Here is a 20,957-nt window from a genome sequence, read left to right as displayed (position 1 = left end):
TTATTAAACAGTGGAGTGGAATATAGTTTTTTCTCGTTTGATAATCATGCTTATGGAGAGCTAAGACATGGCATCGTAGGTTACTGTGGTAGCACATAGACTTCCTGAATAGTACTCTTTTTTTTTTTTTTTTTTTTTTTTTTTTTTTTAGTCTCATTCTGCTGCCCAGGCTGGAGTGCAGTGGCACTCTCATGGCCACTGCAGCCTGGACCTGCTGGGCTCAGGAGATCCTTCTGCCTCAGCCTTCCAAGTAGCTGGAACTACAGGCACACGCCACCATGCCCAGCTAATTTTTCGATTTATTGTAGAGACGAGGTCTTGCCAAGTTGCCCGGGTTGGTCACGAATGTGTGGCCTCAGGCAATCCTCTCACCTTGGCCTCCCAAAGTGCTGGGATTATAGGTGTGAGCCACCATACCCGACCTTGAATAGTACTCAAAGATAATTTAGTAAATCCACCAGGAAGGCTGAGGGGGAGGGAGTACTTGAGCCCAGGAGTTCAAGACCAACCTGGGCAGCATAGTGAGGCCTCATCTCTACAAATACTCAGAAAACTTAGTCAGGCATGGTGGTGCACATCTACAGTCCCAGCTACTTGGGAAACTGAGGTGGAAGGATCGCCAGAGCCAAGGAGGTCAATATTGCAATGTGCGATGATCGTGCCACTGCACTTCAGCTGGGTGAAAGAGTGAGACTCTGACTCAAAAAAAAAGAAAAAAGAAAATTTATTAAATCCAACCAGCACATTTCCCAAGAGAGAATACTGAGGTTTAAGAAGGTAGAGTGCCTAAACAAAAATCATTAATGAATTATTGACAGAACAGTACACGAATCTTCTAGTTTAGATTTTTTTGCATCATACCAAATATTATAGCGCTAGCCTAGTTGTAGTTATTTTAATTACCAACTGAATGAACTTGGGGAGTCAATTAACTTCTATAAGTCTCAGTAGCATATGCTGTAAAAAGGGCTAATTATAACACTTGCCTCAGATGATGATGTGGAAGTCTAGACCATCACTTGGTATACAGTGTAATCATGGTACCATTGTGTAATCATGATAGTAACTTGTAATTCAACAAGCACTTATTGAGTGACTTTACAATGTGAGGAGCCGAGCTAGACTCTGGAGAATCAGGGGTTAATAAGACTTATAAGATTACTAAGATACAGTTTGCTATGGTGTGAATGTACCCCTCAAAGTTCATGCGTTGGAAACTTAATCCCCAATGCACCAGTGTTGCCAGGTGGGACCTTTAAGAGGTGATTATGTCATGGGGGTCTTGCCATCATGAATGAATTAACCTATTGCTTTCAGAGACATCTCTTGGATCAAACTACCAGCAATTCAACTGCACTTTTTTACAAAATAGTGGAAAATGAATCATTTCATAGTAAATAGTATAGTGTTGGGATCAATTATTTCACTGTAATGATATTTGGCTTATAATGAAATTTTGGATATTGAGTATCTTATTTACGACAAAACATAAAAATTTTATTTTATTTTATTTTTTTGAGTTGGAGTCTCACTCTGTCGCCCAGACTGGAGTGCAGTGGCTGCTCCTGGCCACCGCAGCCTCAACCTGCTGGGCTCTGACGAATCTTCCGCCTCAGCCTTCCAAGTAACTGGAACTACAGGCGCGCGCTACCATGCCTGGCTGATTTTTTGATTTATTGTAGAGATGAGGTCTCGCCAAGTTGCCCAGGCGGGGCTTGAACCCGCGGGCTCAGGCAATCCACTCACCTCAGCCTCCAAAGCACAGGATTACAGGCTGAGCCACTGAGCCCGGCCAAAATTTTATATCTTATATTTTTCTAATGTGTGACAGAGTCACCAACATGCGTTGCAAGTACATTGATATGTGTTTTGCAATATTAATTTGATTAATGTCTTCCATTTGGTGTTTTTGTATTCCAGCAGACAATGCAGTTTTGGTTTCTTCTTCCCACATTAATAATATGTAATTTATTGTACAGCCTGTTGTTTGAAGATGATGTGAAAGGACACACTCATGATTCCTGAAAACCATGAAGGTGAATCTAAATCTAACTCATCTTTGTTGCTGCTTGTAACTCTCATTTTTGTCTTTCTGTTTTGCCATTGCCCTGCAAACTACATAAATGGATAAAAATTTCCAATTGTAAGTTCCAAAATGATGAAAAGCAATTTATCAAAAGAATATTAGTTTTCCAATTTTACTTTTCCTACTTAGTACAGATAGATATATTTGATCTTTGTCACTTGATACTTCAATATGATCTACCTTCAGCTTCAAAAGTCTCTTCCTTTTTTTTTGGTTTTTTTTTTGAGTTGGAGTCTCACTGTCGCCCAGACTGGAGTGCAGTGACTGCTTCCGGCCACCGCAGTCTCGACCTGCTGGACTCTGGCGATCCTTCTGCCTCAGCCTTCCAAGTAGCTGGAACTACAGGCACGCGCTACCACGCCTGGCTAATTTTTTGACTTATTGTAGAGATGAGATCTCGCCAAGTTGGCCAGGCAGATCTCAAACCCGCGGGCTCAGGCAATCCACTCTCCTCAGCCTCCCAAAGGCGCAGGATTACAGGCTGAACCACCGAGCCCAGCTGTCTCTGCCTTTTAAGGCTACAGTTACTTTGTCATCTATCTTTTCAAGTTGTGCCATATGATACAAAGGGTATACTCAGTTGCTTTTCTTACACAAAGGTCTTTATCACTACCTTCTGTTACAGAGAAGTGTTGGCACCACTGTGAAAGCACTTCACACATTTTCTTTCTACAAAACTCCAGCTGATTTTTTTTTTTTTTTTGAGTTGGAGTCTCACTCTGTTGCCCAGGCTGGAGTGCAGTGGCACACTCACAGCCACCCCAGCGTTGACCTGCTGGGCTCTGGTAATCCTTCCGCCTCAGCCTTCCAAATAGCTGGAACTACAGGTGAGTGCTACCACACCTAGCTAATTTTTTGATATATTGTAGAGATGAGGTGTCACCAAGTTGCCCAGGCTGGTCTTGAACCCCTGGGCTCAGGCAATCCTCTCACCTCAGCCTCCCAAAGTGCTGGGATACAGGCTTGAGCCACTATGTCCGGTCTGATATTTTTAAAAATGTATATCTCAGTATATTTCCATCTCTTTATCCGCATTTTCATGCAATTTGAATGGAAAACTTCAAGAAAACACACATTTTGAAAAATTTGCACTTGGGTATGTTTGTCCTATATAGTCACCAGCAATCTCATTATGACCCCTGAAAGGGGACATCTAAGTGGTTTGCTAGATTTTTGATGTCTCCTCAGAGGGGACATCTGAGGGCAAAGGGTTAATATTGTCATCATGAGAGTGGGGTTCTTATAACAGATGAACTCAGCACCGTCCCCCTCCCCCCGTGTTCTCTTTCCACATGATGCCTTCTGCCATGTTATGACACAGCAAGAAAGCCCTCACCAGATGTGGCCTTGTGACCTTGAACTTCCCAGCCTCCAAGAGCTGTGAGCCAAATAAATCTGTTGATTATAAATTGCCCAATCTGTGGCATTCTGTTATAGCTGCAAAAAACAGACTAAGACACAAGCCTAAATAATTTCTGGAGCTAAAAACTTTTTTTTTTTTTTTTTTTAGTGGGAGTCTCACTCCATTGCCCAGGCTGGAGTACAGTGGCATGCTCATGGCCACCCCAGCATCGATCTGCTAGGCTCCAGCGATCCTTCTGCCTTAGCCTTCCAAGTAGGTGGAACTAAAGGCGTGCACTACCATGCTCAGCAAATTTTTTATTTATGGTAGAGACGAGGTCTTGCCAATTTGCCCAAGCTGATCTCGAACCCGTGGGCTCCGGCCATCCACTTACCTTGGCCTCCCGAAGTGCTGGGGTTACAGGCTGAGCCACCGAGCCCAGCCGAGCTAAAATTTTTTGAGGATTAATTTTCATACCCAAATCTACCTCCTTAGAGGTGAGCTGTAGACATTGTTTTTAAATAGCAATAATACCAGGGATATGGGTATAGAAACCAGATGTTCAAGTTCTTGGGTATAACAAAGATTTAGCTTCAGTCAGTGAGTGATCAGATGTTTATTGAGTTGAAGCTACGTAGAGAAAGTGCATGAGGTCTGAGGACACAGAATGAAGAGGGGTTAGAACAGGAGGAGAATGGTCTGGGGTCTGAGGAAATGTCTCAGACGTGCATAGGTGAAGACCATTGGTGCAACCAAAATGGAAAGGCAGGACTCAAACAGATGAAAAGTTCCAATAGCATAGAGCTTATGCACCACTACCCAGGGATCTGGGTTTCAACTCAGCTCAACCTGAACCCAACCTCCTTCTAGGTTTTGGTGTATGGGAAGCCAAGGAGAGGAAGCAGGGAAAAAGATTAGTCTTTAGAGTCAGCCAGTCCTGGGTTTAAATTCCACCTCTGCCGGTGCCCAGTAGGGGGCCTGAGACACTGTGGGTGTGCCACAGCATTTAGTTTCCTTATCCACAGGCACACACACAGCTGCACTCACTTGTAGAAAGAGAGGAGCATGTTCCTCTTTCCCCAGAAGCCCAAACCAGGGACACATATGTTTGGTTCCCATCACGCATGGGGATAACTTTAGTATCAGCACAGAAGATTAGCATCAGTAAAGAGCAAGCCTTTGGAGACAGATCCATCTGGGTTTGAAGCTTAGCTCTGATGGAGGGTGGTTGTCTAATCCAGTGCTAATGCAGATACAGTACAAGTCACATATTTAATTTTATGTGCTTTTTTGTTTTGTTTTGTTTTGAGTTGGAGTCTTACTCTCACCCAGGCTGGAGTGCAGTGGCACTATCAGACCTTCTGGGCTCAGATGATCCTTCCACTTCAGCCTCTTGAGTAGCAGGAACTATAGGCATGCACCACCATACCCAGCTACTTTAAAAATTTTTTTGTACAGACGAGATTTCACTATGTTGTCCAGGCTGGACTTGAACTCATGGATTCAAGCAATCCTCCCACCTCAACCTCCCAAAGTGCTGAGATACAAGTGTGAGCCACTGTGTCTGGCCATATTTAATTTTAAATGTTTTGTTAGTTGCATTCAAAAAGTAAAAAGAAACAGATATAATTAATCTAATCATATTTTGTTTAACCCATCACTTTAAAATATATCATTTCAATATGTGATTAATATAAAAAATAATGAATGGAAAAGTTTACATGATTTGTTTCACACTACAGCATATCTCAATTTGGATGAGCCACATTTAAGGTGCTCAAGAGAGAGATGAGGACACCTTATTAGATAACCCAAGTTTAGCCCTAGGAAGCCACAGGCTCCTCCTGTGTACAAGAGAAGGGAGCAGGAGTCTTCATTTCCTGAGGCTGCAGTAAGAATGACCACAGGTAATCTTGTGTATAAGCACAGGCATCATGTGTATAAGGGACACAGGGCATCCAGAGACAATATCTAAGGCCAACTGTTGACTGCACCTTGTGGTCTTCATCTTGTCTCAAACAGTATAGATTCCTACGTGACTCTGCCAGCAGCGTTTTCACGCTCCAGCAACAGGGAAGCTGCCACACTTGGACATATTCACCACCAGGTGAACCGGTTAGGAGACACAAGGCTGATTGTCCTTGCATGAGGAGGGGTGGTAGAGTCCTTCTGGCCTGCCCACCTCCTGATACAAGTGTAACTCAGGGCAGTGACTTAGGGTTGTTGATTTTAGAATAGGGAGAGGCCAGACAGGTGAGGCATTGTTTGCTGCAGAGCTGGGAGAGGTGCAACACATGGAATTAGGTGTTTTGGGGTGAGAAATATGGATACCAAGTCTTGTCCTGACAGGACTGAGTCTGCATTTAGGGAACCTACACGATAACCATGCTCCAAAATATCAGTCTGTGCTGCCCTGATTACTGATGGCCTCTGTAGCTGGTTGGTATGTTTCTCTCTCTTTCCTTTCCTCCCTTAATCTTTTTTTCCTTCTACAAACACTGAATGAACACCTGCTTCATACACTGCCAAGGCCAAACACTACATATAACACTGATTAGTTTGTAGTGTGTGCCCAGCCCAGAGCTAAACACTGTGTTTCCTTCTCATATTTAAGCCCATGATCAACTCAGGGCTGTTAGGTACCACTAGTGTTCCCATTATACATAAGGAATCTGAGGAACAAATAGGTTAAATGGCTTGCCCTAAGTCTCACAGCTAGGGTTTGCTTCTAACCCATATGGCTTCAGAGAAGAAGGCACCATTCTTCTCCTCAAGGAGGAGATACTGGGAAAGTACTGGAGGAGAAACTAGTTTTGTTGGGGGAGTCAAGAAAGGCTTCCCAAAGGAGGTAATGTTCAATCTGGGGCTTGAAAGATGACCAGGCAAGGAGAGTTTGTTTTTACTACAGGAGCTGTAAAAGCAAAAATGTGAATGACGTTGTTTATTTTCCATGCCCTTCTCATGCTCCCAGCTATTCCCTTTGCAATCTGGGTGGCATTTGCTACTTCCAACACACCCAGGAGCCTCAGGATCACCTTTGGGCAGTTTGTCTTCAACTCCTTCCTGAAGTGCCCTAAGTTTGCAATCTCTCTCTCTCTCTCTCTCTCTCTTAGTTTTTATCAATCATATTTAGACAATGCATTAAAAAAATCAGAGCTTATTTTTAAGAATCAAAATATGCTCAGGGCAAATATGCCTTACAGCATCAAAAGTGGGATTTCCTCCAAGAATCCCTCTGTGATGTGGCTAAGAGCACAGACTCTGGGTGCAAATCCCAGCTTCATTACTCATCAGCTGGGACCAAGGATAGGTTTCTCACCTTCTCTGAGGCCACAGGTCGTCCATAGGATGGATGTGAAGACCAGGTGGGATACTACACACAAAGCGCCTGGCATGGTTTTGCCCTCTATACCTCACCAAAGAAATTCTAAAAGATAAGAAGGGGCAGGTAGGTGCGCCAAGCCGCATCTCATACTCACAGTTGGGCTGGTTTATGAAAGAGATGCCAAGGATGTCTTAGACACAGTCTTCTCAGAGAAGTAGCATCCAAGGGCCTCTAATCTTCCGGTCACACCTTCAGGCTTTCCTGAGGACCCAGAGTCACTCAGGCCTGGGTCAGACCCACGCTGACCCTCCGCATGATCAACTGATGTATAAACCGAAACCTATTTGTTAATTTGCACTGGAGAGGAATGTGTCTCTCCAGCAGGGCTGGATGAATGCTGATAAGTTCTTCCTCTCAGATTGTCCTTTTATAACCTGCAAACAGACCACATTGTTGCTTCAAAACACCAGGTAACAATACAGGTGGTTGGTTGGATGCCAGTGCCAGGCATACACCCTGAATCCTGAATTGGAGGTGGGATCTTAGGCAGAAGGCTAAACTGTAATTAGCTACAGTGTTTTTCTCAGGAACCACCCAGCGCTTTGTTGAGACCTGGGCACTTCTCAAATAACCTCATCAACATCTTTACAAGCCAACTCTGAGGGCACAGTGCCTGCAGATGACTTCTTCTCTCAGTGGGACTGGTCCCCATGACTTTCACTCCCAATAAGTAGTTTCATTGCCAAATTCCATCATAACCACAACTGCCCATAAACTGATCAAAGAATGGAGGGAGAAGCAACATCATCGCGTGCCTGCTGCATGCCAGGCACTGAGCTGGGTGTGAGTTGCTTACACTTAATCCTAAGAGACTTTGTTAGGATGGATTTTTGTCTCATTTGCCAATTGTGTCACCCTAAAGCATGTGTCCTTTCCAGTCCTCCACATGTGGTAACTTCCAAATTAACAGAACCAGGAACTGCTGGCAACTCGTGTTCTCTTGGAGGGGCCATACCCCGGCACATTTTCTCTCAGTGGAAGCTCAGCTACGGTTCAGTTGCTTCCTTTCTGGATTTGGCCTGAATGTTGGGGATTAAAAAATTCTGATGAAGAAATAAAAGCACATGGGAACAGCCGAAGCTAAATGAAGCAAGGAGATGTGTTCAGTGGAGATCTTACTAAATTCTACTGGAGAGAGTTATGTCTGGTAATAATTAAAAAATAATTCTCAATATAAATAAAAGACAAAAAATAAATTACTCAAAATTGCCAATACTATTTTTCGGAGTATTTCTTTTTATGTAGTTTTGACTTTTGAAATCATGCTAATGTTTTATATGTTTAAAACAATAAAATCAATTCAACAAAACTGGAGGGATGGAAGCTAAAACTAAATACAAACAGAAACAAATGAGCTTAATTGTGTTTTAAACGAATACTAGACATGGTGAAAAGGTAAAAAAGAAAATTAATCCAAGTAACTTTTGGGGTTTTTTTTTGTTTGTTTATTTTTAATTTTAAAGATGTGGGGTCTAGTAACTTTTAAACACAGTTGTTAGATTACAGTCAGCCACTCCATGTTTGTGGCTTCCACATCCTTGATTTCGACCAATGAAAAAAACAATAAAAATAACAATACATCAATAAGAAATAATACAAATAAAAAACAACAAATATAGCAACCATTTACACAGTATTTACATTGTAGCAGATATTATAAGTAATCTAGAAGTTATTTAAAGTATACAGGAGGAAAGCATAAGTTATATGCAAATACTACATCATTTTTTATAAGGGGCTTGAGCATCCTTAGATGTTGGTATCCATGGGGGATCCTAAAACCGATCCCCCACAAATACCAAGGAACAATTGCATATATATCATCAGTTTAAAAAAAATGCAAACAAATCTTAGAATCTACTTAGTATGTTTTTTCATAATGGAGTGGGTATAGCAATTCCCAAAACTATTTTGTATTTGTAATCTTGAGCAAATGATGCTCTTGTGTAGAAACCAGGATTCTCACTGTGAGAGAGAGTGAGAATGAGGGAAGACAAGGAAAATTTGGGACCTTGGATTGGAACTAGAAGTAGCAGAATGAATTCATAATTTTACATGGACACATGTGAAATTACTGTTCTTTCTAACTTTGTCCACTGAGAAGGCCTAGAAGCAAGAACACTCCAGTATATGTCAATAAGGCCACCTAGTACTCAGAACTTGGTTTCTAAAATCCTATCCCTGGCTGGGCGTGGTGGCTCAAGGCTGTAATCCAGCACTTTGGAAGGCTGAGGCGAGAGGATTGCCTGAGCATAGGAGTTTGGGACAAATTGCCTGAGCAATTTGGTGCGACCTCATCCTATAATATATCAAAAAATTAACTGGGCATGGTAGCACATGCCTATAGTTCTGGCTACTTGGAAGGTTGAGGCAGAAGGATCGTCTGAGCCCAGCAGATTGACACTGGGGTGACCGTGAGCGTGCCACTGCACTCCAGCCTGGGCGACAGAGTGAGACACTGACTCAAAAAATAAAATAGAATAAAATAAAATAAAATAAAACCTTATTCCCTGAAAAGCAACCAAAACTCCTTGAAGAAATGGCTGATTACAGGAAAAAGAAGAGTACACGCTGACCTGTGCAGAAAGTGAGAAAGTTCTCAAAGAATGACAAATCCATGTAAAAAGGCACTACCTGAAGGGAATCCATTGCAAAATTCAGGACGGTCTGAGTTTTGAATATAATAACAATAGTAGTGAATTTCAATCCATCCACTGAACAAAATAGCAAACCATGGGTCCATACTGATACTAACTGAATAGGAAAGAAGGAAAAATTTTTGCTTACAATAAAATGCCAATTACTAAATATAGAATAATAGAAAATCACCATTTTGCAATAATCATTGTAATAACAAATCCAGGTAAGAATCATCAACGTATGTTAAAATTATGGAGTGAAAATTTGAAATGGAATAGGTTATCTATATAGCCTCTGAGTATCTCTCCAAAGATTACTTATTAATTATAAGGTGGGAAATTATACTTTATATATCAGAGAAACCTGTAATATACCACCTTAACCAAATGATTAAAATTGACATAATACATAATGGGACAAACAGATATCACATGTTTCCTGATGGGATACACTGAGAAGGATACAACATCACTTTCTTGGTATTCCAAAGGGGAGAGAGAACCAAATCTAATGAGAAAAGATTAGACAAACCCAAATTGAAGAGAATTCTGCAAAACAACTTGCTTGTAGTCTCCTAAAATGTCAATTTATAAGAGACAAAGGAAGTCTCAAGGACTGTTCTAGGTTAAAGGAAACTAAAGAGACTTATAACTAAATGCAACATGTAATCCAGTTTGATCCTGGATTGGATCTTAGAAAGGAGGAAAAATTTCTTTAAAGAACATCATTGACACTCTGGTTTCTCTTCAGTTCATGTAAATCTTTCACCTTAACTAAAGATTTCCATGAAAAGGAACAGTTATGAACCTTTGCCCAATTTTTTGAGGCCTTGGTTTTCATAAGGCTACCTTTAAAAGAGAGAGCGAGAGCGAGACAGAGAGACAGAAAAAACACCATTGGAATAGTCGGCAAATTTTGCCTTGGAAATGCAAATTATATAATAGTAAATACATGTTAAGTTTTGTGAGTTTGGTAACTATACTATACTGTGATTATGTAAGAGAATGTTCTCCTTATTCTTAGGCCATTGATCCTGAGGCATTTAGGGATAAAGAGAAAAATGCATAATATCTACAACTTATCACACAATCATAAAGTGTTAGAGATTGAATGATCCCTAGACCGTCAGTGGGCCAAACCTCACTTTCTTGAAATGCTGTCATCAAAATCCTGAGAAATTAGATGACCTGCCCAAGACCACACATCTAGTCAAGAATCGATCCCAAGACTCTCCAACCAGGTACTCTTCTCAGTGAGCACATGGTGTTTATTGTTCCTGTCCATCATAGGTCAATACACAATAACTCGATATTATTCATTAACACAAGCCAGTGTACTCCTCTGCAACTTTGATCCAACTTCTGCTAATACAAGGGTCTGTGGCCTCTCGTTGGCTTACATCAGAGGACAATGACCTCAGGAACAGATTTATTTTCTCTCTACTCAGTGCTGACTTTGGCTTAAAAGGTGGACTCAGACAAGGCCTCTGCTGTGTTATGGTGGAAAGAGCTGGAGCTTGTAGTTGGGTGGATCTGTTGGATGGAATCTGTCACCAGCTGTGTGACTTCAGGCATAGGTATCATTTATCTTCTCAAATTCTCAGTTTCTCATCAGTAAAAATGGAGACAACATGAATATATATAAGACTAAATGAAATCACGTGTGTGACACATGCCCAGCCAAGAATTAAGTCTTAATAACTGGTAATTTTTTTATTCTTTCTCTTGGCCCCAAAGTGTTTTATGCCTATGAATGGAGGTTTGTGGAGGGCTTGAAAAACTCACTACAAGTTATTTAAGCTTTTTTTCTCTTTAAAAGAATGTTACCTTCCACATGCTCAGAGGAAAAATAAAAATTAAATTAAATTGAATTAAATTAAAAAATAAAATAATATTTCCAAAGTGATTTATGTGCATTATAGAAAAAAGGGACAACTAAAAAGATGAGAATATCCTACTACACTTTTTTTTGTTTACTTTTTTCAAGTTTTAAAATTTTTAATTATTTTATTTTAATTTTTTATTTTAAAGATGTGGGGTACAATTCAGGGAGAATATTCTACCACTTTATTAATAGTTAATTGATTGCCCGGGCGTGGTGGCTAATGCCTGCAATCCCAGTACTTTGGGAGGTGGAGGCAAGAGGATTTTCTGAGCCCACAGGTTCAAGACCAACCTGGGTTACATGTTGAGTCCACGTTTCTACAATAAATCAAAAAATCAGCTGAGCATGGTGGCGTGTGCCTGTGGTTCCAGCTACTTGGAAGGCTGAAGTGGAAGGATTGCCTGAGCCCAGTATGTCGAGGCTGCAGTGGTGGTGAACGTGCCATTGCACTCCAGCCTGGGTGACAGAGTGAGACTCTGAATAAAAAAAAAAAAAACCCAAAACAAAAAGTTAATTGAAGAATATCCTTCTAGATTTTCTTCTATGCATACATTACATATAGTTACATATGCATACATATAGTTGCATACATTTTTTACAAAAATAATGTAACTGTATACTTATGATATTGTTACTTGTTTACTTACTCTACCGTAACCCGCTTTCAAAATCCAACAGTAGATCATGAACATCTTAACATATACATAAGTACACTTCTACAACTTAATTTTTTTTTTTTTTTTGAGTTGGAGTCTCACTCTGTCACCCAGCTTGGAGTGCAGTGGCACACTGGTCACCTCAGCGTCGAGCTGCTGGGCTCAGGAGATCCTTCCACCTCAGCCTTCCAAGGAGCTGGAACTACAGGCATGCGCTACCACACCCGGCTACTTTTTTAATTTATTGTAGAGATGAGGTCTCATCAAGTTGTCCAGGCTGGCCTCAAACCCCTGAGCTTAGACAATCTTCTTGCCTTGGCCTCCCAAAGTGCTGGTATTACAGGCTTGAGCCTGGCCTACGACTTAATTTTTAATGACCACAAAGTTGTCCACTAACACTTGACCCAATTATTCAAACCAATTCTCTTTATAGACATGTAGATTATACCTTTTTTTTAATATTACAAACAATGCTGTAATTAACATTTTTGTGGGTAAATTTTTATTCACATTTTTGTTTTTCTTAGTGCAAATGCCTAGAAATGGAGTTGCTGGGTCAAAGGCAATTCTTAATGTAAAAACTTTTGCTATAATTGGCCACATTGCTCTCCAGAAATATTATAACAATTATATTCACACCAGCAATGTATAAAGCACTAGGAAATTATCTTCATTTGGATGTCCCAAGCCCAGAAAACAGAAACTTTCCCTTGAAAGTGCAGAAAGAGGCTATGAAGCTTGAATTACTGAGTTCCCCAGTAGACAGATGAATCAGGACTTTGGGGAGTTAGAAGGACATTCCTCCATTCAAGTAATGTCTTAAGTTCTTCTCCAGTGAGTGACATAACTACACTGGGACCGGCACTATGCTAGATGTTGGGAATAAAAAACTAAAAAGCACATCCCTGCTCTAAGGAGGAAAAGATTACAATATAATGTGACGAATCTAACCACAAGAGTAAGTCTAGGGTTTAGCCTTTCACCTATTCCTGGCCAGAGGGGGCAGAGAAATTAGTAAAACTTTCCTAGAGAACATGACTTCCAAGACCAACTTTTGAAGAGCAAATATGCGTCAGTTCCAGGAAGAAGCAGGGACGCACAGAAGGATCACATGTTCAAGGACTCAATGTGGGAGGAAGCAGGTTGGGGGAATTAATTGTATCCAGGCGTCTAAATGTCAAGAAATCCAAATCCAGAGCTGTTTTAAAAAGGTTTTTTTAAATGAGTGTCTTGTTTTCAATCTTTTCCATCATCCTTTGCTCCAATGGCATGTGGAAGGCAGCAGATACCGTGGGGCTGCCAATGACCAGCCAGCCAGTGACAACAGGAAGGACAACCTTCTCCACAGGAACAAGGTAGCACTCTTTGAAATGAAATCACCCTGTGATATGGTGGATACTTGGCTTGCAATGCCAAATTTTGGTACAACCCTTAATCTCTTAAATGTTTTAGCAGGTAACAACATAATTCTTCTTCTTCTTTTTTTTTTTTCAGTTGGAGTCTCACTCTGTCACCAAGGCTGGAGTGCAGTGGCATGCTCATAGCTACCGCAACCTTGACCTGCTGGGCTCAGGTAATCCTCCCGCCTCAGCCTTCCAAGTAGCTGGAACTACAGGAACGCATCACCATGCCCAGCTAATTTTTTGATTTATTGCAGAGATGAAGACTCGCCAAGTTGCCCAGGCTGGTCTCGAATCCGTGGACTCGGGCAACCTTGGCCTCCCAAAGTGCTGGGATTATAGGCATGAGCCACCATGCCCGGCACAACGTATTTTTTCAAGTGTTCTTTTAAAGTTTTTTAATTTTAAAGATGTGGTGTACAATTCAGTAGTTCAAGTGTTCTTTTTTTAGAGTTAAGATAGCTAAACTTTAGACATATAGTTAATTTTAAATAAAACAGGCACCATATATTTTAGTAAATATTTTTTCACTGTGTTCTTTATGGTTTGAGATTGTGTGTGTGTGCGTGTGTGTGTGTGTGTTTGTAAGAGAGAGAGAATTAGGTAAAAGGCAAGGGATGAGAGGAGGGATGGTGAGGGAATGATAAAATATAAAGTCAGAATAACATTCTAAAAGTATCAGGCAATCACTGAAGGTTTTAAGACTTTGGCTCTCAGAAAGATCATCCCTGGTAGCAGTGATGAAAGACCCCAGCTTCTACAAGATACCCTCATCACCAAGCCAGAAGCAACAAGAATAGATAAGAGTGTCTGTTCATCCTTGTAGGGTATCAGCTCATACTTTAGATCCCATCTTCTCTCAGATCCCCCTAGTTCATATCCATCTTCTTTTCCTGAACACCTGCCCTGTGGACTTCAGGCTCCAGTATCGGATACAGAGACAATCTTACAGGAATTGTTCGTCCAGCCCCCACAGTTGCATAAGTCACTTCCCTTTAATATTAATATTATTAATATTGTTAATAGCTTCCACTGGTTCTGCTAAATCTTATACAGTTGTGAATGACTGTAGGGGACACTGCTGCAGAGATGGAAGTGACAGTAGAAGCAGGGAGGAAAGGAAATAGGGAGCAAGTATGTAGAAAATCAAGATTTGGTGACTCATCAAATATGACAGCAAGGAGGAGGGAAGGATCAAGAATGACCCTCAAGGTTTCAGGCTATGTAACTGAATCAACCAGTTGTGCTATCATGACAGGAATGGAGTAGATTTGGGAGGGACGAGAAGGGGGATCTGAGTTTGAGGCTGTTAAATCTGAAGGACTGGGCAGGTACAGTGGCTCAAACCTGTAAAACCAGTACTTTGGGAGGCAGAGGTGAGTGGACTGCCTGAGCTCATGGGTTTGAGAACAGCCCAGGCAGCTTGGTGAGACTGAATCACTACAATAAATCAAAAAATTAGCTGAGCATTGTAGCACACCCTGTAGTTCTGGTTCCTTGGAAGGTTGAGGTGGAAGGATTGCCTGAGCCCAGCAGGTTGATGCTGGGGTGATCATGAGCGAGCCACTGTACTCCAGCCTGGGTGATGGAGTGAGACTCCAACTCAAAAAAAAAAAAAGAATCTGCAGGACTTGTAGGATCTCTAAGTGGAAATTTATAACAGGTGTTGGTTATATGAATCCAAGGCTTAAAGAAGATGAATAGGATCATCATTAGCCATAGGTGGAGGCTAAAACCTTGGGAGTGGAGGAGATCACTCTGGGAGAGCAGGTAAGGCAATGAGACAAGAAAGAGGTGGAACTTTGAGAAAACTAGTACAAGGGGCACCCCAAAACACCTGGAATTTATTTATTGCATATTTGTTCTTACATGTTTAAACTTCAGTAACTTTCAAAGTACTCTTCATTTGATGCAATACACCACTGAGACACTTTTTCTATTGTTCAAAACAATTTTTGAACCTCTCAGTTTTTATTTCTTTTAGTACTTCTGCCATTTTGTTTCACCTCTACCACGTTGGTAGAACATTTCCCTTTGAGGATCTTTCTCACCCAGGGAAACAAACAAAAAGTCACTCAGGATGAGATCGGGTTAAGGGTGGCAGGCGCATTCATAAATCACCTTTCATGAAATAGGCAAATGCATTGAAATAAACTCAAAAAAAAAAAAAATTTAACTGAGGCTGAATGCAGCTTTTCACAACACTAGCTGGTACACTGATGCCGATGGGTTCCTAGAACATTCACCTAATGGGAAAGCCTGTACTACAAGGGGCCCACCATCTAAAAAATAATTCTGTTTTTTCGGGATGGTTCCCTCATATTGAAGGGCAAGCAGAAGAAGATGAACTAAAAGAAAAAGTCTGACATGGAGGGAGAGTCTGCAGAGGAGAAAGCCAGGCTCCATGGAGTAGGAAGGATTGCATTCAGAAAGGAAAGGGGTGGTGGAAAGGTCAGGAACCACAGAGAGCTTGAACTAAAAAGGGCTAAAAATGTATTCTTTAGATTCAAGCACCAGGAAGTCCCCGGTGACCTTTGTTGGTATCAGTTTCAGAGCAGTGGTTGGGGTAGAAGCCAGACTGCAGGGAAAACAATGAATGGGAGTTCAAGAAATTGAAACAAGCAGTGTTTTTAAACATATGGTTATAAATAGAAAAACAACACATAAAAGAGAAGTACAGGTTGAGGAAGAGCTTTTTAAAAATAGAAGAAATTTAAGCCTGTTTATATGCTGACTGTGTAGGGTCATTCGAGGGGATATTAGATGAAATATTTTGTGGAATAAGGTCACAGAGTAAATTGAAGTTGTAGGAGGGGATAAGATTACTAACAAGAACGCATAAAGTAGGAAGAGTGAAGCTGAAAATCTCAGGAACGCTAACATTTTAGGAGTGATGAAGGAGTTGAAGAAAGAGAAAGTGTTCTAAGTAAGAGGTAGACAATAACACCAAACATTACAGAGAGATTAAGTGGCATAAGGAGGAAAAACAAATCAATGAATCAATCAATGGTTTCGACAATAAGAAGGTTAATGTGACTTTTTTCAGAGTAATCTTATTACACTGATGTGAATATAAGCCAAATTATAGTGGATTGAGATGTGATGGGGATTAGAATAAATTGTCTCTTAATAGCAAAGACAACTGTTATAAGTTAGTAATTTGAGGGGCAGAGTGATAATGCTGAGTTAACACTCAAAGGTTCTATGAGATGGGCACATTCCTATTTTGGCAATGCAGATTGGCAAAATCTGTTTAGAAAACAATTGGCAAGAAATGCCAAGAGATGTAAAATATTTGTATTACTTTGGAACCTTAATTCTATTCCTGAAACTCTACCTTAGTAAGTATTGATAAATATAGGATAATTTTATGCATAATATTTATCATCATGCCGCTTACAACTGTGAAAAAGCGGTAACCATCTAAATGTTCAACATTAGCAGAATGGTTAAGTAAATTATGGTATATTCATTTGCTGGAGGACTGACTAACCATCATAAATGATGTTCATGAGGACTGTGTAGTAATACAGAAAATGTTTATGTTGTAATGTTCAGTTGCAAAGTGAGACAGACAATTGAAACTACAGTGTCACTATACAGTGCTGTATTTAATTTAATTTATTATTATTATTATTATTTTCTGAGTAGGAGTCTCACTCCATCGCCCAGGCTGGAGTGCAGCGGCATGCTCACAGCCACCCCAGCACTGACCTTCTGGGCTCCAGCGATCCATCCACCTCAGCCTTCCAAATAGCTGGAACTACAGGTGCGTGCTGCCACACCCAACTAATTTTTTTATTTATTGTAGAGACAAAGTCTTGCCAAGTTGCCCAGGCTGGCCTCAAACTCATGGACTCAGACAATCCTCTCACTTCAGCCTCCCAAAGTGCTGGGATTGCAGGCATGAGCCACTGTGCCTGACCAAAAAGTGAATATTTTTTAAAAGGTGATTCGGTGGTAAATGGAAGGGGAAAATAGGAAAACGGCTTGAGAGGGATGCAGGATCAAGGAAGAGTGACATTTTTAGAATGGGTGTCATCTAAAAGTGTGGTAAGTGAAAATGGTGAGGCTGATGTAGACAGAAGGGATGCTGAGAAGGGCAAAGTGATGAGGGAAGGTGGAGGTGCAGGTCAGTAGTCTGAAGGAGAAGAAAAACACTTCCTCTCAGCCAGAGAGGAGGTAAGAATGGGGACTTTGGCAATATCTTGGAAGGAATTCTTATATGATAGCATTTATTTTATTTGGAAGTTGGGAGACTCAGCTGTTGGGTGTTGAGATGTGGGGGTGTGATTATGATTTGAGAGGGACAAATCTGCAGATGAACCACAGTGGGGAATGGGAAATGGAGTCATAAAGAGATGAAAAGAATTATGGTGGGCAGCCCTGTGGTCCCTCTGAGGATGGAGAACAACCTTTGCCAGGGCATCAAAAGCCAAGCTCTGAAAAGCTTCTCAGTCAGACCCACCAGCTGGGAACAGAAAGTGAGGGAAAGTCCAGCTGGAGCTGGGCCCTGAAAAAGTGTGGTTTATAGGACAGAAGGTCAAGACCTACAGAAGGAACTTGTGTGAGTGTCTGAAATGACTGATGTGGGGTTGGGACCTGAAGACAAGGAAGTGAAACCAGGAGGTGTCCAATAACTTGGACAATACAGAGACAGAGGGATTGACACTCTCAGTGAAGCTGACCAAGAGTGAATCAGAGGTGCACACAGGGTGGGTGAAGTCAGAGGGAGGGTGGGGCAAGGTCTGTCATCCAGGATGAAGACAGCTGCTCAGTGAGCGTATGACTGTGAGAGGTAGAGGGCAGCAGAAACAACGCAGATGAAAAGAGATTCAGATGTTGGATGATGGGCTATCAGCAGGGGTGATGAAGGTGTCTGGAACAAGAGAGGAGAGAGATAAAATGGACCAGATAAGTTGCTTCACATACACAAACATGCACAAGACAGATCAGAAAGTGCTCTGTGCCATAAAATAGGTCCAGAAAACGGTAAGGGTTTTCCAGTTGGGGTTTAGAGAAGACTTCTGAGTAAGAGAGTATTTGAGTTGGGTCAAGGAACAGCATTTAGACATATGGTGTTGAGAAGTAGGAGAAGAGGCAGTGCATACAGCAAGTAGCATGAGGTCACACAGGGACAAGAAATCCCAGGGCCCTTTCAGGTAAGATTTAGTAGCTGATCTTACCTGGTTAGAGCATTATATGTGCAGGAAATAGGTTAGAGAAGAGGAAGGAGCATTTTGTAAAGACCCAAATGGCAACTGAATCTAGACATTATTCCATACATTACTCGTTTTTATGCTTTTTAATCATGCCCCTTATTAGTAACAAAATGTTTTTATTATACATTCCCAATATATGTATGACAATTAATTAGCATGTTAATCTCAATAATTGATATGCCAGCTATCAGCCAAGCTTAATTTCTTTCTTTGTAGATTAAAAAAAAATACTGTAGGTATCTGATATTTTCTCCTCCAAAGCTGATAATTTATCCTGTGCATTCCCTGGTGTTTGCACCCCCTACTTTGGAGATCTGTGAGTCTGCATCTGACAGCCCTATATGGGACAGCTGGAAGAGGGAGGGGCTGGAGATAGCAAGATCAGTGAAGAGGTAAATCCTTCTTCCCTTCCTTGTTGAGTTCTTCCTCCAAGTAGTACATCAAGAGGTAGTAAAGTAAATAAGAAAGTCAGAACTAGGTGCTGTGGGGAATGCAATGGATGATGTGACAAAGATGATCAAAACATTATTGCCAAATCAGTTATATCTGTGGCTTGTCTCAATGGGGACCTTAGACAACATAGTCTTGTATGGGCTTTGGGTGAGATGGGATTAGGGGAAGAGGGGCTGGCAGCCATCTCGTTAGAAAAAGGCCTCTCACCTTCCAGAGGCTTCTGTTGTTTACTGTATTGAGAGCCTAAGAATTCATTTATCTCATTGCCTGCTCTTGACCGGCATCACCAAACTTCAGGCAAGGCAGGCTCCTACCTAGTCATGCTGGGCACTGTATTCTGAAAGTCTGACGTGCTTGAAACAGAACCTCTTTTGTTGATCATCATCTCTCAGCAGTATTGACTCTCCGTGCTACTTTCTCTTCCTCTGGTTGATGTGCCATCAAGCATCCATCCTTTGCCCAGATATGTTCACTGTGCCTTCTAAAATTTCCATTCCATAGTAGTAAGCCCACCTGCCTTATTGACCTATCATTCCTGGGCTCAACTCGAGTCTCACATTCCCCTAAGACACAACTTCTCCATAGGAACTCTGGAATGGATGCTTTCTATAATATGAGTGTTATAGAAAGTTTGGGAAATATAAAAAAGTATTAATGCAATAAAGAAAAACAGTTTTGCGTTATTCTATAATTCAGATAAAATCACTATAAGTATTTTACCGTTTTCTTTCCTGTTCCTTGGTAATTTTCATATGTCTGTGTATATGTGTATATCAATATGCCTATGTATATAAAGCATTTCTAGAAAAACAGGATCATATCATTTTAACAAACAAATTGGGGTATTTTTATACAACAACATAGATGAACCTCAAAATAATTATGCTGAGTAAAGGAAGCCAGACAAATAAATGTACACACTATAATTCTATGTCTATAAATCTTTAGGAAATGCAAACTAATCTTTATTGAGAGAGCAGATCAGTGACTGCTTGGAGATGGGAGATCAGGGGTATATGGAAGGAAGGGAGGGATGGATATGTTTACTATCTTGATAGGATTGTATCATTTAAAAAGTTCCCCTTTCATTTCAAAATACATAATAAATGTTTTCCTACATTGTTACCTTTTAATAGCATGGTTTTATTTAATTAATTAATTAATTAATTAATTTTTGAGTTGGAGTCTCACTCGGTCGCCCAGACTGGAGTGCAGTGGCCGCTCCCGGCCACCGCAGCCTCGACCTGCTGGGCTCCGGTGATCCTTCCACCTCAGCCTTCCGAGTAGCCGGAATTACAGGCGTGCGTTACCACGCCTGGCTGATTTTTTTATTTATTGTAGAGATGAGGTCTCGCTGCCCAGGTGGGTCCCGAATCTGCGGGCTCAGGCAATCCACTCACCTTAGCCTCCCAAAGGCGTGGGATTACAGGCTGAGCCACCGAGCCCGGCTTAATAACATGATCTTAAATTTCTGCAAAGTAGTCTATGAAATAGGTATAAGATAATTTAGTTAGACAGCTTTCTAGTACAGAACACTTATATTGTTTACAATTTTCTTTATTTCAAAGAATGCTCTGATGAACATCATGAACATTCTCAGCCTTGGCAAACCACATGAGGGGAATGGGAGTCACCAGCTGCTGAATAAATGTATACACACACATACAAGGATGAGAATGCCAATAAACCAGCATTGGATAACACTTATTCCTACTGGTTCTTGCTTGCTTTTGGATCCACGTAAAGGATTGGGGAAGACTAGAGGTGGTAAAAGTAGTATATGCTAGCACCAGCAATATTTTATACAGATGATTATTTGGGAAATTGATGTTAAGAATGCCATATCAGCTGGGTATGGTGGCTCAAGCCTGTAATCCCAGCACTTTGGG

Source organism: Carlito syrichta, unplaced genomic scaffold, assembly GCF_000164805.1.
Source record: "Carlito syrichta isolate Samal-C Ts95f unplaced genomic scaffold, Tarsius_syrichta-2.0.1 Scaffold302333, whole genome shotgun sequence".
NCBI lineage: Eukaryota > Metazoa > Chordata > Mammalia > Primates > Tarsiidae > Carlito > Carlito syrichta.
The sequence above is the reverse complement of the archived record's forward strand: the minus strand, read 5'-3'. Positions refer to the sequence as shown.